The 18,071-nt window shown below is 32.8% G+C and overlaps 1 protein-coding gene and 1 long non-coding RNA gene across 4 annotated transcripts in view; both read right to left on the bottom strand.

Annotated features, from left to right (window-relative positions):
* Positions 1–18,071, bottom strand: part of LOC101890509 (uncharacterized) — a 439,481-nt gene that overhangs the window by 155,447 nt on the left and 265,963 nt on the right. The gene's annotated exons all lie outside the window — the stretch shown is intronic.
* LOC131806810 (uncharacterized) lies at positions 9,186–15,749 on the bottom strand. 2 transcript variants are annotated; one of them, XR_009344177.1, is made up of 4 exons: positions 15,572–15,749; positions 15,307–15,498; positions 14,818–15,241; positions 9,186–9,587 (listed from the first exon to the last, which is right to left on the bottom strand). It is a non-coding gene; the product is annotated as an uncharacterized LOC131806810 (long non-coding RNA). The 2 variants fall into 2 exon arrangements; XR_009344176.1 differs by having other exon boundaries at positions 15,319–15,498; positions 15,572–15,739.

Here is an 18,071-nt window from a genome sequence, read left to right on the forward strand (position 1 = left end):
TTTTATATGCACATATCTATTGATCGATTATTGATACAGTCTCCAAATTTGGAATGCGTAAATTTAGAACAAAAATAAATTTGCCTAATTATATTGAAATCGGTTCAGATTTGGATATAGCTCCAATATATTTTCGACCGATTTCGTTCATTTAATGCCTCAAACAAGATATGAGTGTTCGATTCCAATGAAATTTGGAATGTGTGACGGGATTTGATCCGAAAATAAATTTTTCAAATTATATTGAAATCGGTTCAGATTTGAATATAGCTCCTATATATATTTTCAACCGATTTCAAGCATTTGATGCACCAAACACGCTATGTATCCCCAATTTCAGTGAAATTTGAAATGTGTTATGGATTTTATCTAAAAAATTGATTACCCAAATTGTATTGGAATCGGTTCAGATTTGGATATAGCCTCCATACATATTTTCCGCCGATTTCACATATTTGATGGACAAAACACGATACGTATTTTCGATTCCAATAAAATTCGGCATGAGTGACTAAATTTGGTGCAAAAATAAATTTAACAAATTATATTAAAATTCGCCCTGACTTGATTATAGCTCCCATATATATATTCTCGGCCGATTTCACATATTTAATGCACCCAAAGCGAGAGAGACGAAACCTGGCACCAGAAAAAAATTGCCAAATTATATTGAAATCAGTTTTATACATGTTATGCACCAAATACGATATATATGACCGATTCCAATGAAATTCAGAATGTGCGGCGGAATTTGGTTACAATAATAAATGTGACAAATTAATTGGAAATTAGTTGAGATTTCGCATTCGATGTCGGAAAATTTCGGTCAGTTTTAAAGTGTAATGTAATTGGAAATTTCGTTATAAACGATTTAATATTGAATGTTATGGTTAACACCATTGTAATTTTAATCAATCTTAAGTGGACACACAACATTTAATATAGATCGAAATTAGTTCAATATCGAATTTGGCCCCAGTTTGAATGAATTTAACGACATATTTCTGAAAATTTCATATGACATAATCCAACATGTATCTTAATCTACTCTGTGGCTAATGGAATAAATAGGCAAATATGCAACCTGATTCTTAATGGCGCTTAAAGTCATAATGTAAAGCATTCATGCACATACACATACCCTCACACACACATCCACCATCCTGCACTCGCACAGACACATGGTCACCATTCGAACAATGTTATTCACACAGGATTTTTAAGTATGTGTCACCTGCAATTCATACACACATCGCTCGGTGTGTCGGAATGTTAAATATTTTATAACGGAATCCCAAAGTAACATAAATCATGGCTGTTTAGACGGCATGTCGGGAAGAATTTTACGGTTTGCACAATTTATTCAGAGCATTACCATTTTTGCGAAAGAATCTTACGGATAAATTGTGCGGTTACTTGAATTAAAGTGCCAAAAGCACAAATGTGTCAGGTTATGTGCCGAAACCAATGAAGAACTTTTTTGTAAGAAATTATTTAAAGTACGTAAGAGGTAAAATTGTGGTTGCACACAGTCCGCACGTAGTTGTTATAAAGGCTATGGAATGTGAAACTAAATTAAATGAATTTCTAGTTATTGTCAATGCTACATTTGCCTTGAATGATAGGGCAATTCATCAATTTAGGACGCATTTTTCATTTAAACAGAAAGCTCTTTCAGCCTAACATAGATTCTCTAATTAATATATTTGAACTGCATATGAAAAACTACTAGAAAAGTTATATTATAAGTTATATCTATAAAATGAATCGTCGTAAAAAAATCCTCCCCTTTTTTAATCATGTCATTATAAAACATTGAAATTCTGTACAGGTATGGATATTATACCTGGGTATATAGGAATAATTGGAGTATATCGGCCCACGTTTAGATATATCCACTAATTTCCTAGTATTAAACTCAAAAAAAAAAAAACATGAAGGAAAAGTCAAAAGACACGCGGCTATATTATATCCCACACCACTATGAATATTTAGTAGAGCTCCCGTAACCAAAGAATTTATTCAAGTAGATCATACCTCCTATTAACATCCAGCTTTGGAGCAGTTATAGTTTGCAATAGAGCGCATGATATCACTTGGGGAAGGTTTATATTAAAAACCAGTAAAGAAAGTCTTAAACTTTTAATTTAGTAGAGCTCCACATAACAATTAAAAGTTTTTATGGAAGAATTCAATCATACACGCTATGATTATAATTATAATTTAAAGTTCAGAAGCATTCGGACTTGTATTGCCCATTTGATATATATATATATATGGGAGCTACATCCAAATCTGAACCGATCTTGATAAAATTTGGCAAAGATATTTCTGAGCTGTATTTCATATATTTCCCTCAGTATCGTTGTTACGGAGTGCATATTATGGTTATGGGTAACAAATATAACAAATCGGATGAACAATATATATGGAAGCTATAGCTTTATCTGAACCGATCTTCACCAAATTTGACAAACTAGTTTTAAGACTCAATTCGGTCGTAAGTGCCAAATTCCATCCCAGTTGGACAAGTATTAGACGTTTGGTGCACAATAAAAAGTAAATCGGACGAAGTTATATGTGGGAGATATATCCAAATCTGAACCGATCTTGATAAAATTAGGCAAAGATATTTCTAAACTGTATTTCATATATTTCCCTGAATATCGTTGTTACATAGTGCCTATTACGACTGTGGGTAACAAATACAATAAATCGGATAAACAATGTATATTGGAGCTATAGCTATATCTGAACCGATTTCGATCAAAATTTGGCATACTTATTTTCAGGCCTAATTTGGTTGTATGTGCAAAATTCCATACTATTCGGGCTGATATTACACGTTTGGTGCACAATAAAAGGCAAATCGGACGAAGATATATATGGGAGCTATATCTAAATTTTTACCGATTATCTCTAATTACAATAGGGTTCGTCCTTGGGCCAAACAAATGATTTGTGCAAAATTTCATCTGGATAGCCAATAAATGCGAACTGTAATTTGTTTACAAAAATACATGGACAGACAGACGGACGGACAGACGGACGGATATGCATAAATCGACTCAGAATGTGATTCTATGCAGATCATCAAAAGGAACTATGCGTCTATCTCGTTTCCTTTTGCCTGTTACAGACAGATGCGCAAAGACATAATACCCTGACCATCTTGTGGTGTAGGGTATAAAAAAATATATATCGGAGCCGAGTTACACAAAATGGATACGTATGTCCCGAAATTCATTCCGTTTGCGCTGGTCTGAAATTGTATTTCGGATATATATGGGAACTATATAAAAATCTTACACGTTCTTCATAAAATTTGGCAGAGGTATTTCCGAGCTGGTACCAAATATCATTGTTGTCGAATGCATATTACGAATATGAGGAACCTAAACACCAAATCGGATGAAATATACAGGGTTATATGAAAAAATTGCAACCAACTTCAGACCACTGTCATTTCTAAGTCACTCGTTCGACATCTGTTAAAAGTATTCCAGTGACAGCTCATTATATTGTTTACAAGCGTACAAAAGTATTTTTATAAGAATTTTCCAAAAAAAAAAAGAATTATTCGTGATGGAATTCAAGCGTGATAGTGTGATTTCTTTATATTTGGCTGAAAACCACAAGTGGCTATCGTGAATAAATTTTTTGTGTCTCGTAGCATCTCTCTTTACCGTGATACTGTTAGCGTAGCCCGATGTCAAGTGGACGGAAGAAAACAACAACATCAGCAGAGATGGTTCGAAAAGTAAAAAAAGCGACTTATTCGAATCCCGCTTCGCAGTGGCCGAAAAATGGCTCGTGAGCTGAACATATCGCAATATTCCATTCGGCAAGTATTGAAAAATGAGCTCGGGCTAAAGCCATTGAAATTCCAAAATGTGCAAGAACTTACAAAAGAGCTTGGCCGAAAGTGGTGAACTCGCGAATTTGGTTTTCTCCGCTGAGATAACATTCGTTGTCCAGCAGTTTGTAAAGAAACAAAATGATCGTGTTTACTTGCCACAGAGGTCAGCTTAAAAAGTGCACCGTCAGTTGGCCACTAGGACTTAAGCGCCGGCCATCGTGATGGTGTGGGGCGCCTTAACAGCCGATGATCGCTTTCCGCTCGTATTAAATGCCGAATATTATCGCAAAAATATTCTGGAGGGTGTATTAAAGCATTGGACACGCAAACAATTTGGCCGCAGACCCTGGACATTCCTACAGGACTCAGCACCATCGCACTCAGCACGTGCCACCCAAGAATGGTTACAGAATGAAGTTTCTCGCTTCTTTTCCAGAGCACAATGGCCATCGAATTTTCCGGATACCAATCCGTTGGACTATTGTGTCTGGAGTATTTTGGAAAGCAAGGTTGGCACTAAAAAATACCAAAGTGTCGATCACCTCAAGCAAGCGCTTCGCCGGAAGCAAGCGCTTCACCTCAGAGCAACATTCGGGCAGCGTGTGACGGTTTAATATTATTATTAAACTTAGATCGAGGTCGGAGATGGGCAATATCGGTCCACACCATCAAGTACCTCCCACACAAGGGGTCAAAATTTTGAATAATTATAACTCTTATAAAATGCGATGTAAGTGTCCGATTATCCACAAATTGCACACATCGCAATATTTTTATTAACCCAAGGTTTGGTGTGAAGATAGAATTCTTCTGGTACCTTCCCCACAAAGGGTCAAAAATTTGAAAATTCATAAAGCTCATAAAACACGAAATTAACATCCGATGCCATTCAGTCTTGGCACATCTCAATATTTCCATCAACACACAAGATTTGTATAAATATGGTAGAGATCGGACCATTCCTTCTGGTACCTCCTCCACAAATAGTCAAAATTCTAAATAACCAAACCATTTTATAATTATTCAAAAATTTAACCCTTTGTTGAGGAGGTACTTGGTGGAGTAAACCGATATTGTCCATTTTCCAAAGAGACCTAGGGATATTAAACCTTTATTTCGATGAGGCATGTCTTGGCCGTATCAAATGATATATACCTCTCTAAGTCGAACATTGGCTGAGGGTATACATCTCTCGGCTAAACTGATTGATACTTTTTAAGTTGTTCACAAATCATTTGGTTCATTCAAGGTTCAAATTTTGATATAGCTCCCATATAATTTTCACCCGATTTCAGTGTGCATCTTATAAGTATTATTTAGAAAGTTAGATTAATATTGACAAATGTTAGCCTTCCAGAATTCGTAACATGCGCTCTATTTCAATGATGTATCTTACGAAAGACCGCACAAAGCTAGAAAATGCCTCCTTGAAAATTTAGTTTGAATTGATTCTAATTAAGATATGAGACCATCCATCCAATGCCGAATATTAGCCGCTTTTAAGCCACACCATATATTTAATAAAGATTATATTCGGTATGGTGTACTTCACACAAATTCCAAATACAAAGGAACGTGTGTTACGGGCTTGATTATTAAAATTGCCTTGTGGTGTGGTGTATCAAATACTTGGCTTCGCTTGGTTTTTGTTCCCTTTGTCGACGGGGCAAAGGTGATGAATGATTTTATATACACCGCTTTTTAGCCTCCCTGCATCTCAAAGGAGTATTTCATTTGTTATGTTTCATATAATCTATTTTATTACAGAAAGAGGGAACGATTTTTAATTAACAGTATTTAACAATAATAATGCGACAACACTTATCTGACTTCTTCTGGGTACTTAAACAATGTTCATTTATCGCCCAAGTTTCTAGAAAGCCGACGAGCTTGCAGATGGAGGTATTAATGGCTGCAATCAGAGCACATGCATACATACCTACTTTATTGCACAATTACATCGTTAGAATTAGGTTTATATTATCGTAATTTTGTTATTAGTTGCAATGGACTTACGGACATACATATATACATACATGTGTAGGAAGTTGATCTGTATAGTGAATAATTTATGTCGAACATAATTAATGTTGGCTTTGCCTTTATGGCTAACACGCACACACACACTTAAGATATTCTTGTAGACAATTTTTGGTGTCAAAACATTTGAGGAGTTACAAAATACTGCATTATTGTTCATTATCTTGTGTTTAGGGTGTTATTGGCTCTTAAATCCAAATGAGATAAGTTTATCGCTGCATATATGTCATTTAGAATGGGTAATTCGGAGTTAACATGCGTACATACATATGTAAGTAAATTAAAAAACGTAGTAAAATATTATATAGCCTAACAGAAGGACGGAAGTAAGCCCATCAGAATGAGTGTCAAAATCACAGACATAATGTCGAATTTGAGACTAGTAGGCAAATGATCTTGATTTGAGTAACTGCCATCATGAACTTAATTGGATTATAAAGTGGCACACTTCCTTTTAACACAAATGCGTATTCATAATTTATAACCAAGGCAATTTTAGACACCTTCCATGCCGACCTAATATTGGGGCTATATTAATTTGATAATTAGTAGCATATTAGTAAGGATAATGGCCACATCTGGAAGTTGGATACAAACTCAGAAAATTCCAATTAATGACGCAAAATATCAACAAGAACAAGTAAAAAAGAATGTGACAGCCACCCTTGGCTGTAATGTTTGCTCTTATATTTATTTTTTAGTAAGCAAAACTTTTCTTTAACTTTCACTGCTATAGAATAAATATTGTTGCTTTGACATTTGGCAAAGTAGTAGTGTTGGAAAACACCACTTTATATCTTGTGTGATCATTTCACAGTAGGTTTCAGAATATATCTCCTACCCTACATACTGACAGAAATCACTCAGCGTACATATTTTCATGCCCAAATTTATTTAATTAATTAATATATAAATATATTAATTTATGTGTTTCCCCCTGTTCGAACTTTTTTTTTGGTATTCTTAATACAAAGAGGTATATGAAAATTATATATTATTAATAGAATTATGAACATTTCGTTCATTGTTTTTAATGTGGCAATGCTATACGCTTTCGCCATCTATACACATTGAAAGGCAACTGCATCACGAATTCAAGTCCCACCATAGTTGCAAAGAGATCAATATTTCAACTCTGTAACTTCAACTCCATGTGGGAACTGACCTTCATAAAAGTCACCTTAAAGTTACCTAAATTGATATCCAGAAATTTTTTGGCAGAAGGTTTCAGAGTGTCAAGGTGACAAATATAATTTCACCATAAAAGTTCAAAATAAAATTGTAACGAAAAATCCAAACTTAATGTGTGTATAAAAACAGTTTTTTTTTTATTGATTTCCTTCTTACATTAATTTCTGTTTTATTAAATAGAATCTAAAAGCAGCACTCACAATTTTTTATACATTTGTCGTGATTTATTTTTATTGTGAGTTTTGTGTAAAAGTTTCTGCTCGGGTAAGCATACGTTTTAAAACATAAGACAAAAAAATAGTATCTCTTTGTTCAATGAAATCACTAATGTTACATTTAATACAGGATATTGTGTTAAAATTATCATTGACTTCAAGGATTACCTTGGTAAAGCGCCAAATAATATAACGAACGACATCTACAATATACCGAGCGAGTTCGAGGTAAGATTACCTCACCTCTGACACAACCAAATTTTCACCACGTGGTTTGCAAAACTGATGTATTTAAAAATTGTTGCAGTAAGTACACAAACCTATAGATAATAGACCCTGAAATCAATTTATAAAACAAAAGGAAAGGAAAATCGAAGCAAATTGCTAAAAAGCTGAGAAAGGAAATTTTATAAATTTAAAACAAATATATTGTCATCCACCATTCATAGTGTACACCAATTCTATTCAATATTAGTTTTTCTTGCACGTGGTGTAAACCTAGTGAATTAAACCTCTTAACCTAAAAAAAAAAAAAACACCAGAGCATAACTTAAGGCGCAAACTTTTTTCTAAGCCTAAGAGGAATATTAGGGTGGAACAGACATAATTGAAATTTAATTTTGCATGACAAAAGAAATACAAAAAGTTGAACAAAGATTCTAAAAAAACAAAAAACATGGCAAAATACGGATATATATGCATAACATAACCTTTAAAACAATTATTACACATATTTAAAAATATGAAAAATATTAAAAAAAAAAAAATCAAAAATGAAATGATATTAAAATAAATAAAAATGTAAGAAAAAAATTAAAAAAAATATAATTAAAATTTTATAATTAAAGAAAATATTAAAAAAAAAACGCATGCTTAGAACATAAATATAATCGTATATTTTTATAGATAGGTATTAAAAATTATTATTATTGATACGTATATTTAACAGAAATAAAAAAAATTGTGTTATTGTTCAAAATGTATAAAAAAAATTAAACAACAAATGTGTTTAGGACTCTATATAATAAAATGTGTATTCGATTACATGAAGTAAACATGTGTTAAAATATTAAAATTATGGGCTGAACGGTTGCCAGATAGCCGTGTAAACTTTCTTGGGGTATTTTCAAATAAATTGGCAAGAAAATACCAAAAAGGATGACTGAAATACGTCATAAGGGGTGGGTAGCCAATGAGGAGTAAAATCTATCCTCGCACGACGTAGAATTCTGATAGTAATTAATTCGAATTGAATGAATACAAGGTAATGTTAAGAGTTCATCCGTCTACAATGTTGTTTATTCTTTTTTGTCTACTTAAAATATTAAATTTCCGTTTTCAAATCAAAGCATATGGTACACAAATTTTAAATGTATAGATCTGCGGAAAAAGAACCTCCCCATCCGGCGAGCTAAGTCGTAGCTGAACCACCTTAGTACCATTTCCGCTTAAAAAGATCCATCACATTTATGGCGCCCAACGTGGGGCTCTAATTTTTTTATTTATTTTTACAATAGCCCTCACTCTTTTGTAGCTTATGTAGCACGAATCGGTATCCCGAAAGGAACTTTTAGCATCCATGTCGCGTTGTACAGGTACGTGGGCATATTCCACTTTAGAGTTACCTTTTGAGCAAAATAATGATTACTACTATTCGAATGGAAGCATATTTCAATGGCTAAAGAGCTGAATATATATTAGTTCCAAACCAGTGGTTTTATTCATTGAACTTAAATAGGTACAATACAATAAATTTTGTCTCTAAACAAATTGTATTCTTAAACATACCTTCAAACCCAACAATCTATCAAAATAAAAATAACATTCAATTCCAGTTAATGATATATTTCTATGTTTATTAAAACCATAAGCAAAGAAAATATATATAAAACAACAATTTACTTCTTTTTGCTATTTACTTTTCTAATTAAAATAAATTAGAGCATTAAAAATAAGAAAAAGTACAAAAAAATTGTTTACAGAATTCTATACATCATAACAATATGAACAGGTGTCTGGTTAACAAAGTTCAGTCCAAATTAAATAATAAAAAAAAAAAAGTATATAAAAAAGAAAGAAACATAAAGTTTATAAGATTTATAACAAGTTCAAACAAAATATTTTTGGCAAAAAAATAAAAAAAATAATTTATATTTTTATTTATCTACAAAGTGCAAACATATTTATATATATGTAAATTATAAAAAAAATAAAATATTTTAATATCGCTATAATAAAATATATATAAATATATATTTAAAATAAAAGAAGTATTCACATATCTGAAAAGAAAAGAAAGAAAAACAATTATTAATAAAATATTAGAGTAAAATTAATCAAAAATATATGATAAATAAATTAAAATAGCAATATTAAAAATATTATATTTTTTTCATTAATTAAAAACAATTTATATTCAATACCAAATTTTAAGACTACATTATAAATTAAATACTGAATTTAAGAGAAACTTTAAGCTCAAAATCTAATCACCCATTTTAATCTACGCAATTCACTTTTTGCATACATTTTGTCATAAATACATTTCTAATTAACTGTTACAATGTCTAGTAAAAACTCTAACACTGGAACTAGGTCTTCAAGCAGAATTGCGGGTAAAAGTAATTCAACTGCAAGTGCCCCAAACGTTGCTAATCCCAGCACTTCCAACGCTGCTCCAGCAAATAATAACAATCCTCCAAGTAGCCTTTTGTTAGAAAACAATACCATGCAAAATCAAACTATTAATCCAACAGTGAATACATCAACACAGAGTACAAATAGAACTCTTATTCAATCTGGTATTCCTCCCCTAATGTCACTACCAACAGGTTTACAAACAACTTCATCACCGGAATCAGTTTCTTCTATAATGAGACCCGAATACAGCAGCATTACTGCCGATCAAGTTAGACGAGAATTTGAAAGAATGAACCAACATGATTCACAATTCCCAACAGCTTCAAATCAGCAGGATCCAATATTGCCAATTTCAAACCCGAAAATAAATTTAGAAGCTCCTATAAATCATTCCAATGGACCAAGCTTACGAGAATTTATCTCAGCCTCAGTTAGACTTGCACAATCCGAAGCGATGAAAACTTTGGAAGACAGACTTGCTGTCATGATTCCACAGGTCGTTAGGCATTCGATTGATTCCATAAGAAATCTGTCTTTAGACCACACCCAAGATCAATCAAATGACAATCAAGAACAAAGGCCCAATGCCCCAAATTCAAATACTAATTACCGACAGCAACAACAACCTAACCAATACCACAATCCATATCAACAGTATTCTCAAAATATTAATCAAAATTTTGCTATGGGTGTCAAACCCATTACACCTTTACAACTTCAGAAATGGGGTTTAAGATATGACGGTTCATCGAAGCTAATAAGTGTAGAAGAGTTCGTCTTCAGAGCCGAATCTCTAAGACTTGATTATAATTGCCCATGGGATACTTTTATTAAAGGTTTCCACCATATGCTGGCAGGCAGAGCGCATGACTGGATCTGGCAATTTCGTCAGAAGAATCCTCATTGCGAATGGGCAGTATTAAAGTATCATTTCATAAAAAAGTTCCGAAATTACGAGAGTGATTTCGAAATACAAAGGAAAATTATTGAGCGTAGACAGTTACCCTCAGAATCTGCCGACATTTACATATCTGAAATTGTCAAGCTTCAAAATCAAATGAGAACTCCCATCCCTGATTTTGAAATTGTACAAATAATTAAAGACAATTTGAAAGATGGATTAGTCCAACTTATCTATGCAAAAAGTATTAACTCTATCGACGACTTGATAGAAGAATGTAAACGAGCAGAGGTAACCCTATCAAAGAGACTCGCATATCGTCAACTACACCAAAACAACGTCAGAAGAGTTCATGAAATCAATTTTAATCAGGATGAAAATTTCCATGAAACCACTGAAGTTGAAGCTCTACATAACTCAAATTTAAATACAAAAACTTTAACATGTTGGAACTGTAAGACAGTGGGTCATACTTATATCGAATGTGACTTGGAGCAAAGAAATATTTTCTGTTTTAAATGTGGGTTCGATGGTGTGACTTCACCAAAATGTCCCAAATGTGTGGGAAACCAACAAAAGAGCATGAGGCCGACTGGGACCTCATGTTCACAAAAATACATATCCCAGAATACCCAATAAATACTCAAAATATCCAACCAACCGTTTTACATACCCTAAAGCAAAATATACCAGCTACAACAACCATGTTAAAAACTATTATTCCATACGAACAAAGGTTAGAGGAATATAAGAAAAAAAGAGATGAGATTTTTAAAGATTTTCAGCCAGAAGTTACCAAAAAGATTGCAAAAACAAGAAGACTTTATAGAAATAGAAAAATTGAAAGAAAGGAAATTGCTTCAGCTTGTCTAGAAATTGATGATGACATAAGACCATATATGAATGTCAAACTAAATGGTTTTAACTTTACTGGTCTAATGGACAGCGGTGCTTCTATTAGCTGCCTTGGTAACAAGTGCTTAGAAAATGCCGAAATGATAAATGCCCAAATACTAAATTTTAAATCCAATATTAGGACAGCTGATGGCAAACAACAACAAATCATTGGCAAAATAAAGACTAGTGTTCAATGTGGAAATAAAATAAAGGAAATGACTTTTTATCTGGTTCCAAGTTTAAAACAAGCCCTAATCTTGGGATATGATTTTTGGAAAGCACTAAATCTGAAAATTTCATTTGAACCAGATATAAATGAAATTACTAGCGGTTTATCAAATGGTGAAAAAGACAAAAAGATACATGTGTTAACACATGAACAGAATATAGTCTTGGAGAAAACTAAACTTGCTTTTCGTTGCTACACAAAATATGGTTTAGGTAAGACACATTTAGAACAGCATAGTATCGACATAGGAAATGCAGATCCTAAAAAGATGAGGTATTATCCCGTCAGTCCTGCCGTACAGAAGTTAATGTATGATGAATTAGACCGAATGATAAAACTAAATGTTATTGAAGTAGCGAAAAATTCAGATTGGAATAATAGGGTAACTTTAGTGATAAAACCCAATAAAAATCGCCTTTGTTTAGATGCAAGGGAACTAAATAAAGTTACACGCAAAGATGCTTATCCCCTACCTAACATAGACGGACTTCTGGCAAGATTAGGTGACACATACTATATTTCAGCTATAGATCTAAAAGACGCATTCTGGCAAATTCCGCTGGAGGAATCAAGTCGCCCCTTAACAGCATTTACAGTCCAAGGTAGACCTCACTACCAATTCAAGGTTATGCCTTTTGGACTGTGCAATGCGGCTCAAAGGATGTGCAGACTAATGGACAAAGTGATCCCTCCAGTGTTGAAAGACCGTGTATTTGTGTACCTGGACGATCTCTTGGTTGTGTCACAAAACTTTGAAGTCCATATGGAAATATTGAAGATCGTAGGTGACAAATTAACACAAGCTGGACTGACAATTAACATGGAAAAATCCAAATTCTGCTACAAAGAGCTTAAATATCTTGGATATATTGTTGGTGCTGGTAAACTGAAGCCTGATCCAAGCAAAGTAGAAGCAATCATGAATATAAAACCGCCGAAATCACAAAAAGATGTAAGGAGATTTCTTGGTACTGTCGGCTGGTATCGCCGCTTCATTCATGATTTTTCAACATTAACTGCTGCATTAACCGATATGCTAAAGAAAACACCTAAGTTCAATATGACGCCTCAAGCTATAGAATCTTTTGAAAAGCTAAAGCATAGTTTGGTATCAAGTCCAGTACTTTCGAGTCCAGACTTTTCGAGACCGTTTTTTATCCAATGCGATGCGTCTAATGTAGGAGTTGGCGCAGTTCTGTTTCAAAAAGATGACGATGACGGTGAACACCCAATCGAGTATTTCTCAAAGAAACTAAACAGCGCTCAACGAAATTACTCTACAACAGAAAAAGAGTGTTTAGCCGTTTTGCTTGCCATTGAAAGATTTAGACAATATATTGAAATGATGGATTTTACTGTGATTACGGACCATTCTAGTCTCCAATGGTTAATGAAGCAAAAAGACTTAAACGGTAGATTAGCACGATGGAGTTTGAAACTCCAAGGCTATAGTTTTAACATAGAGCATAGGAAAGGATCTAAAAATGTAGTCCCAGATATGTTATCTCGTTTGGATATGGAGGAAATTTCTACTGATAATTCATCTTTTATTAATCTAGACTCTGACGATTTTAAAAGTCCAAAATACCTGTCTCTAATCCAAACTATCGAACAAAATGAAAGTTGTTTGCCTGACTTAAAGGTTAAAGAAGGCATAATTTATAAAAAAGTAAAATTTAATCGTTCAAATGTGGAAAACGATGATGAATGTTGGAGAATATGGCTTCCAGATACACTCACCAACCATATAATAAATAAAATACACAACAACACATGTCATAGTGGTATAACAAAAACTCTTCACGGCATTAGACAATTTTTCTATTGGCCATCAATGGTACACGAAATCAAGACTTTTGTAAACAATTGTAATACGTGTAAAGAGATTAAACACCCAAAACAAATTTTACGACCACCAATGGGTAATGAGGTTATAACTCAAAGACCATTTCAGAAAATTTATATAGATTTTCTAGGGCCATACCCCAGGTCAAAATCTGGTAAGACACATATTTTTATTGTTTTAGATCACAAAACGAAATTCGTTCTGCTCAAGTCGATGACAAAAGCGACCGTTGCCCAAGTCAATAAATTCCTTGTGGAGGAAATATTTTATAAATTCGGCGTACCTGAGTGTATACACTCGGATAATGGCAAACAATTCACATCAGAAGCGTTCAAAGAATTGCTATCAGCATTCGGTATTAAACATATGCGCACTGCCATACATTCGCCACAGGCAAATGCAAGTGAGCGTGTTAATCAAACAATATTAAGTAGTATTCGCAGCTACCTGCAAACAGACCATTCCAAGTGGGATGAATGTCTACCCAAAATAGAGTGTGCCTTACGATCGACAATTCATGCCTCAACAGGTACATCTCCCTACTTTGCCCTTATAGGTTACCATATGATTACACATGCTGATGCATACAAAATACTTCGAAAACTAAACGCTTTAGAAGATGGAGAAATAAACATATTACCTATGTCTGACCGAATGCAAATTTTGCATAAAAAGGTAGACAAAAGAATGCATGACGCATATGAGCGAAATAAATCTACATACAATAAACGATGTAAAATTGTATCTTTCAAACCTGGACAAGAAGTATACAGAAAAAATTTTGTGCAAAGCGATTTTGCAAAAGGTATCAATGCCAAACTATGTAAACCGTGGCTTAAATGTCGCATTAGAAAACCTTTAGGGAACTGTCAATACGAAATTGAAAATTTAAAGGGACAACTAATTGGCATCATTCACGCCCAACACTTAAAGCAATAAAAAAATACATATTAAAAACTATATCTATATCTATAAACTAATGTCGTTAAGTAGTTTTACCAATTCCCGTTTGCAACTCCACAGCATTCCTTCTGAAATCCATACAAAGCAATTCTCCACGCAGTCAATTTATTCAGCAATTCAATTCACCTGAAATGGAAAAGAACATTAATATAGTCCCATATTAAAAAAATGCTGCAAAGAAAAAGAAAAACATTAGTATAAAGAAACTTGACAGAAGTAAAAAAAAAAAAGAAAACTCATCTGTTCAACAAAATTTCCATTGTCTTCTTATTGGTCCTTTTAGATCTGTCTTATAAGCCTGTTCTGCACACAATGTTGTTCGCTTCCATAAAAAAAAATATCATTTATGTATAGGCAGTTACTGTATACAGTGTTCTTCCGACTAAATATAATATGCCCATCAGATATTTAACAGCTTCCAAAGATGGTATAACAAACTTATGAAAAAACTCCAATATACCTAAAAAAAAAATAAGAATTTGGTCTGAAACCATGAATCTATGGAAGGATATTTTCCCCTTTCACATTTGCAGGTACCTCATCATATCACAAATTTCCCAATGATTTCAGCTGTTAATTATCGCCTCATTGTCCAAACATCTTATGTTTGTATCACAGCCCAATATTTTCCTATTTTGAACAGGTAGCTAACTAGCGCACACAAACTGTTGTTTTTTCGTCACCCTAGTTGGTCACCTTCTACTCCAGGACGAACAGCTACAACAGGCAAAACAAGAGAATGCAACATGATTAAATGACAAACTGGTAAAATATCTTGTTTTATACTTACATCCAAACATTACGAATTCCCAACTCTTTTTGTTACACTGGCTACACAAAAAGAATTGGCTTTGTGACAGCCACCCTTGGCTGTAATGTTTGCTCTTATATTTATTTTTTAGTAAGCAAAACTTTTCTTTAACTTTCACTGCTATAGAATAAATATTGTTGCTTTGACATTTGGCAAAGTAGTAGTGTTGGAAAACACCACTTTATATCTTGTGTGATCATTTCACAGTAGGTTTCAGAATATATCTCCTACCCTACATACTGACAGAAATCACTCAGCGTACATATTTTCATGCCCAAATTTATTTAATTAATTAATATATAAATATATTAATTTATGTGTTTCCCCCTGTTCGAACTTTTTTTTTGGTATTCTTAATACAAAGAGGTATATGAAAATTATATATTATTAATAGAATTATGAACATTTCGTTCATTGTTTTTAATGTGGCAATGCTATACGCTTTCGCCATCTATACACATTGAAAGGCAACTGCATCACGAATTCAAGTCCCACCATAGTTGCAAAGAGATCAATATTTCAACTCTGTAACTTCAACTCCATGTGGGAACTGACCTTCATAAAAGTCACCTTAAAGTTACCTAAATTGATATCCAGAAATTTTTTGGCAGAAGGTTTCAGAGTGTCAAGGTGACAAATATAATTTCACCATAAAAGTTCAAAATAAAATTGTAACGAAAAATCCAAACTTAATGTGTGTATAAAAACAGTTTTTTTTTTATTGATTTCCTTCTTACATTAATTTCTGTTTTATTAAATAGAATCTAAAAGCAGCACTCACAATTTTTTATACATTTGTCGTGATTTATTTTTATTGTGAGTTTTGTGTAAAAGTTTCTGCTCGGGTAAGCATACGTTTTAAAACATAAGACAAAAAAATAGTATCTCTTTGTTCAATGAAATCACTAATGTTACATTTAATACAGGATATTGTGTTAAAATTATCATTGACTTCAAGGATTACCTTGGTAAAGCGCCAAATAATATAACGAACGACATCTACAATATACCGAGCGAGTTCGAGGTAAGATTACCTCACCTCTGACACAACCAAATTTTCACCACGTGGTTTGCAAAACTGATGTATTTAAAAATTGTTGCAGTAAGTACACAAACCTATAGATAATAGACCCTGAAATCAATTTATAAAACAAAAGGAAAGGAAAATCGAAGCAAATTGCTAAAAAGCTGAGAAAGGAAATTTTATAAATTTAAAACAAATATATTGTCATCCACCATTCATAGTGTACACCAATTCTATTCAATATTAGTTTTTCTTGCACGTGGTGTAAACCTAGTGAATTAAACCTCTTAACCTAAAAAAAAAAAAAACACCAGAGCATAACTTAAGGCGCAAACTTTTTTCTAAGCCTAAGAGGAATATTAGGGTGGAACAGACATAATTGAAATTTAATTTTGCATGACAAAAGAAATACAAAAAGTTGAACAAAGATTCTAAAAAAACAAAAAACATGGCAAAATACGGATATATATGCATAACATAACCTTTAAAACAATTATTACACATATTTAAAAATATGAAAAATATTAAAAAAAAAAAAAATCAAAAATGAAATGATATTAAAATAAATAAAAATGTAAGAAAAAAATTAAAAAAAATATAATTAAAATTTTATAATTAAAGAAAATATTAAAAAAAAAACGCATGCTTAGAACATAAATATAATCGTATATTTTTATAGATAGGTATTAAAAATTATTATTATTGATACGTATATTTAACAGAAATAAAAAAAATTGTGTTATTGTTCAAAATGTATAAAAAAAATTAAACAACAAATGTGTTTAGGACTCTATATAATAAAATGTGTATTCGATTACATGAAGTAAACATGTGTTAAAATATTAAAATTATGGGCTGAACGGTTGCCAGATAGCCGTGTAAACTTTCTTGGGGTATTTTCAAATAAATTGGCAAGAAAATACCAAAAAGGATGACTGAAATACGTCATAAGGGGTGGGTAGCCAATGAGGAGTAAAATCTATCCTCGCACGACGTAGAATTCTGATAGTAATTAATTCGAATTGAATGAATACAAGGTAATGTTAAGAGTTCATCCGTCTACAATGTTGTTTATTCTTTTTTGTCTACTTAAAATATTAAATTTCCGTTTTCAAATCAAAGCATATGGTACACAAATTTTAAATGTATAGATCTGCGGAAAAAGAACCTCCCCATCCGGCGAGCTAAGTCGTAGCTGAACCACCTTAGTACCATTTCCGCTTAAAAAGATCCATCACAAGAAGCTAAGTTCGGTCGGTTCGAACTTTTAATACTTCCACCATTTGGAACTAATTTGGTCATTTTCAAAAAATAATATCCATTAAAAATTCTGTTAAAATCTTTAAAATAAATATAGCCGTTATATTGGGGTCAATACGACGTCACCTGCAAATAAACGGTGGATAATATAACAAAAATCATCAAAATACCGTATATAGGGAGGTACCGTTATAT

Source organism: Musca domestica, unplaced genomic scaffold (genome assembly GCF_030504385.1).
Source record: "Musca domestica strain aabys unplaced genomic scaffold, Musca_domestica.polishedcontigs.V.1.1 9, whole genome shotgun sequence".
NCBI lineage: Eukaryota > Metazoa > Arthropoda > Insecta > Diptera > Muscidae > Musca > Musca domestica.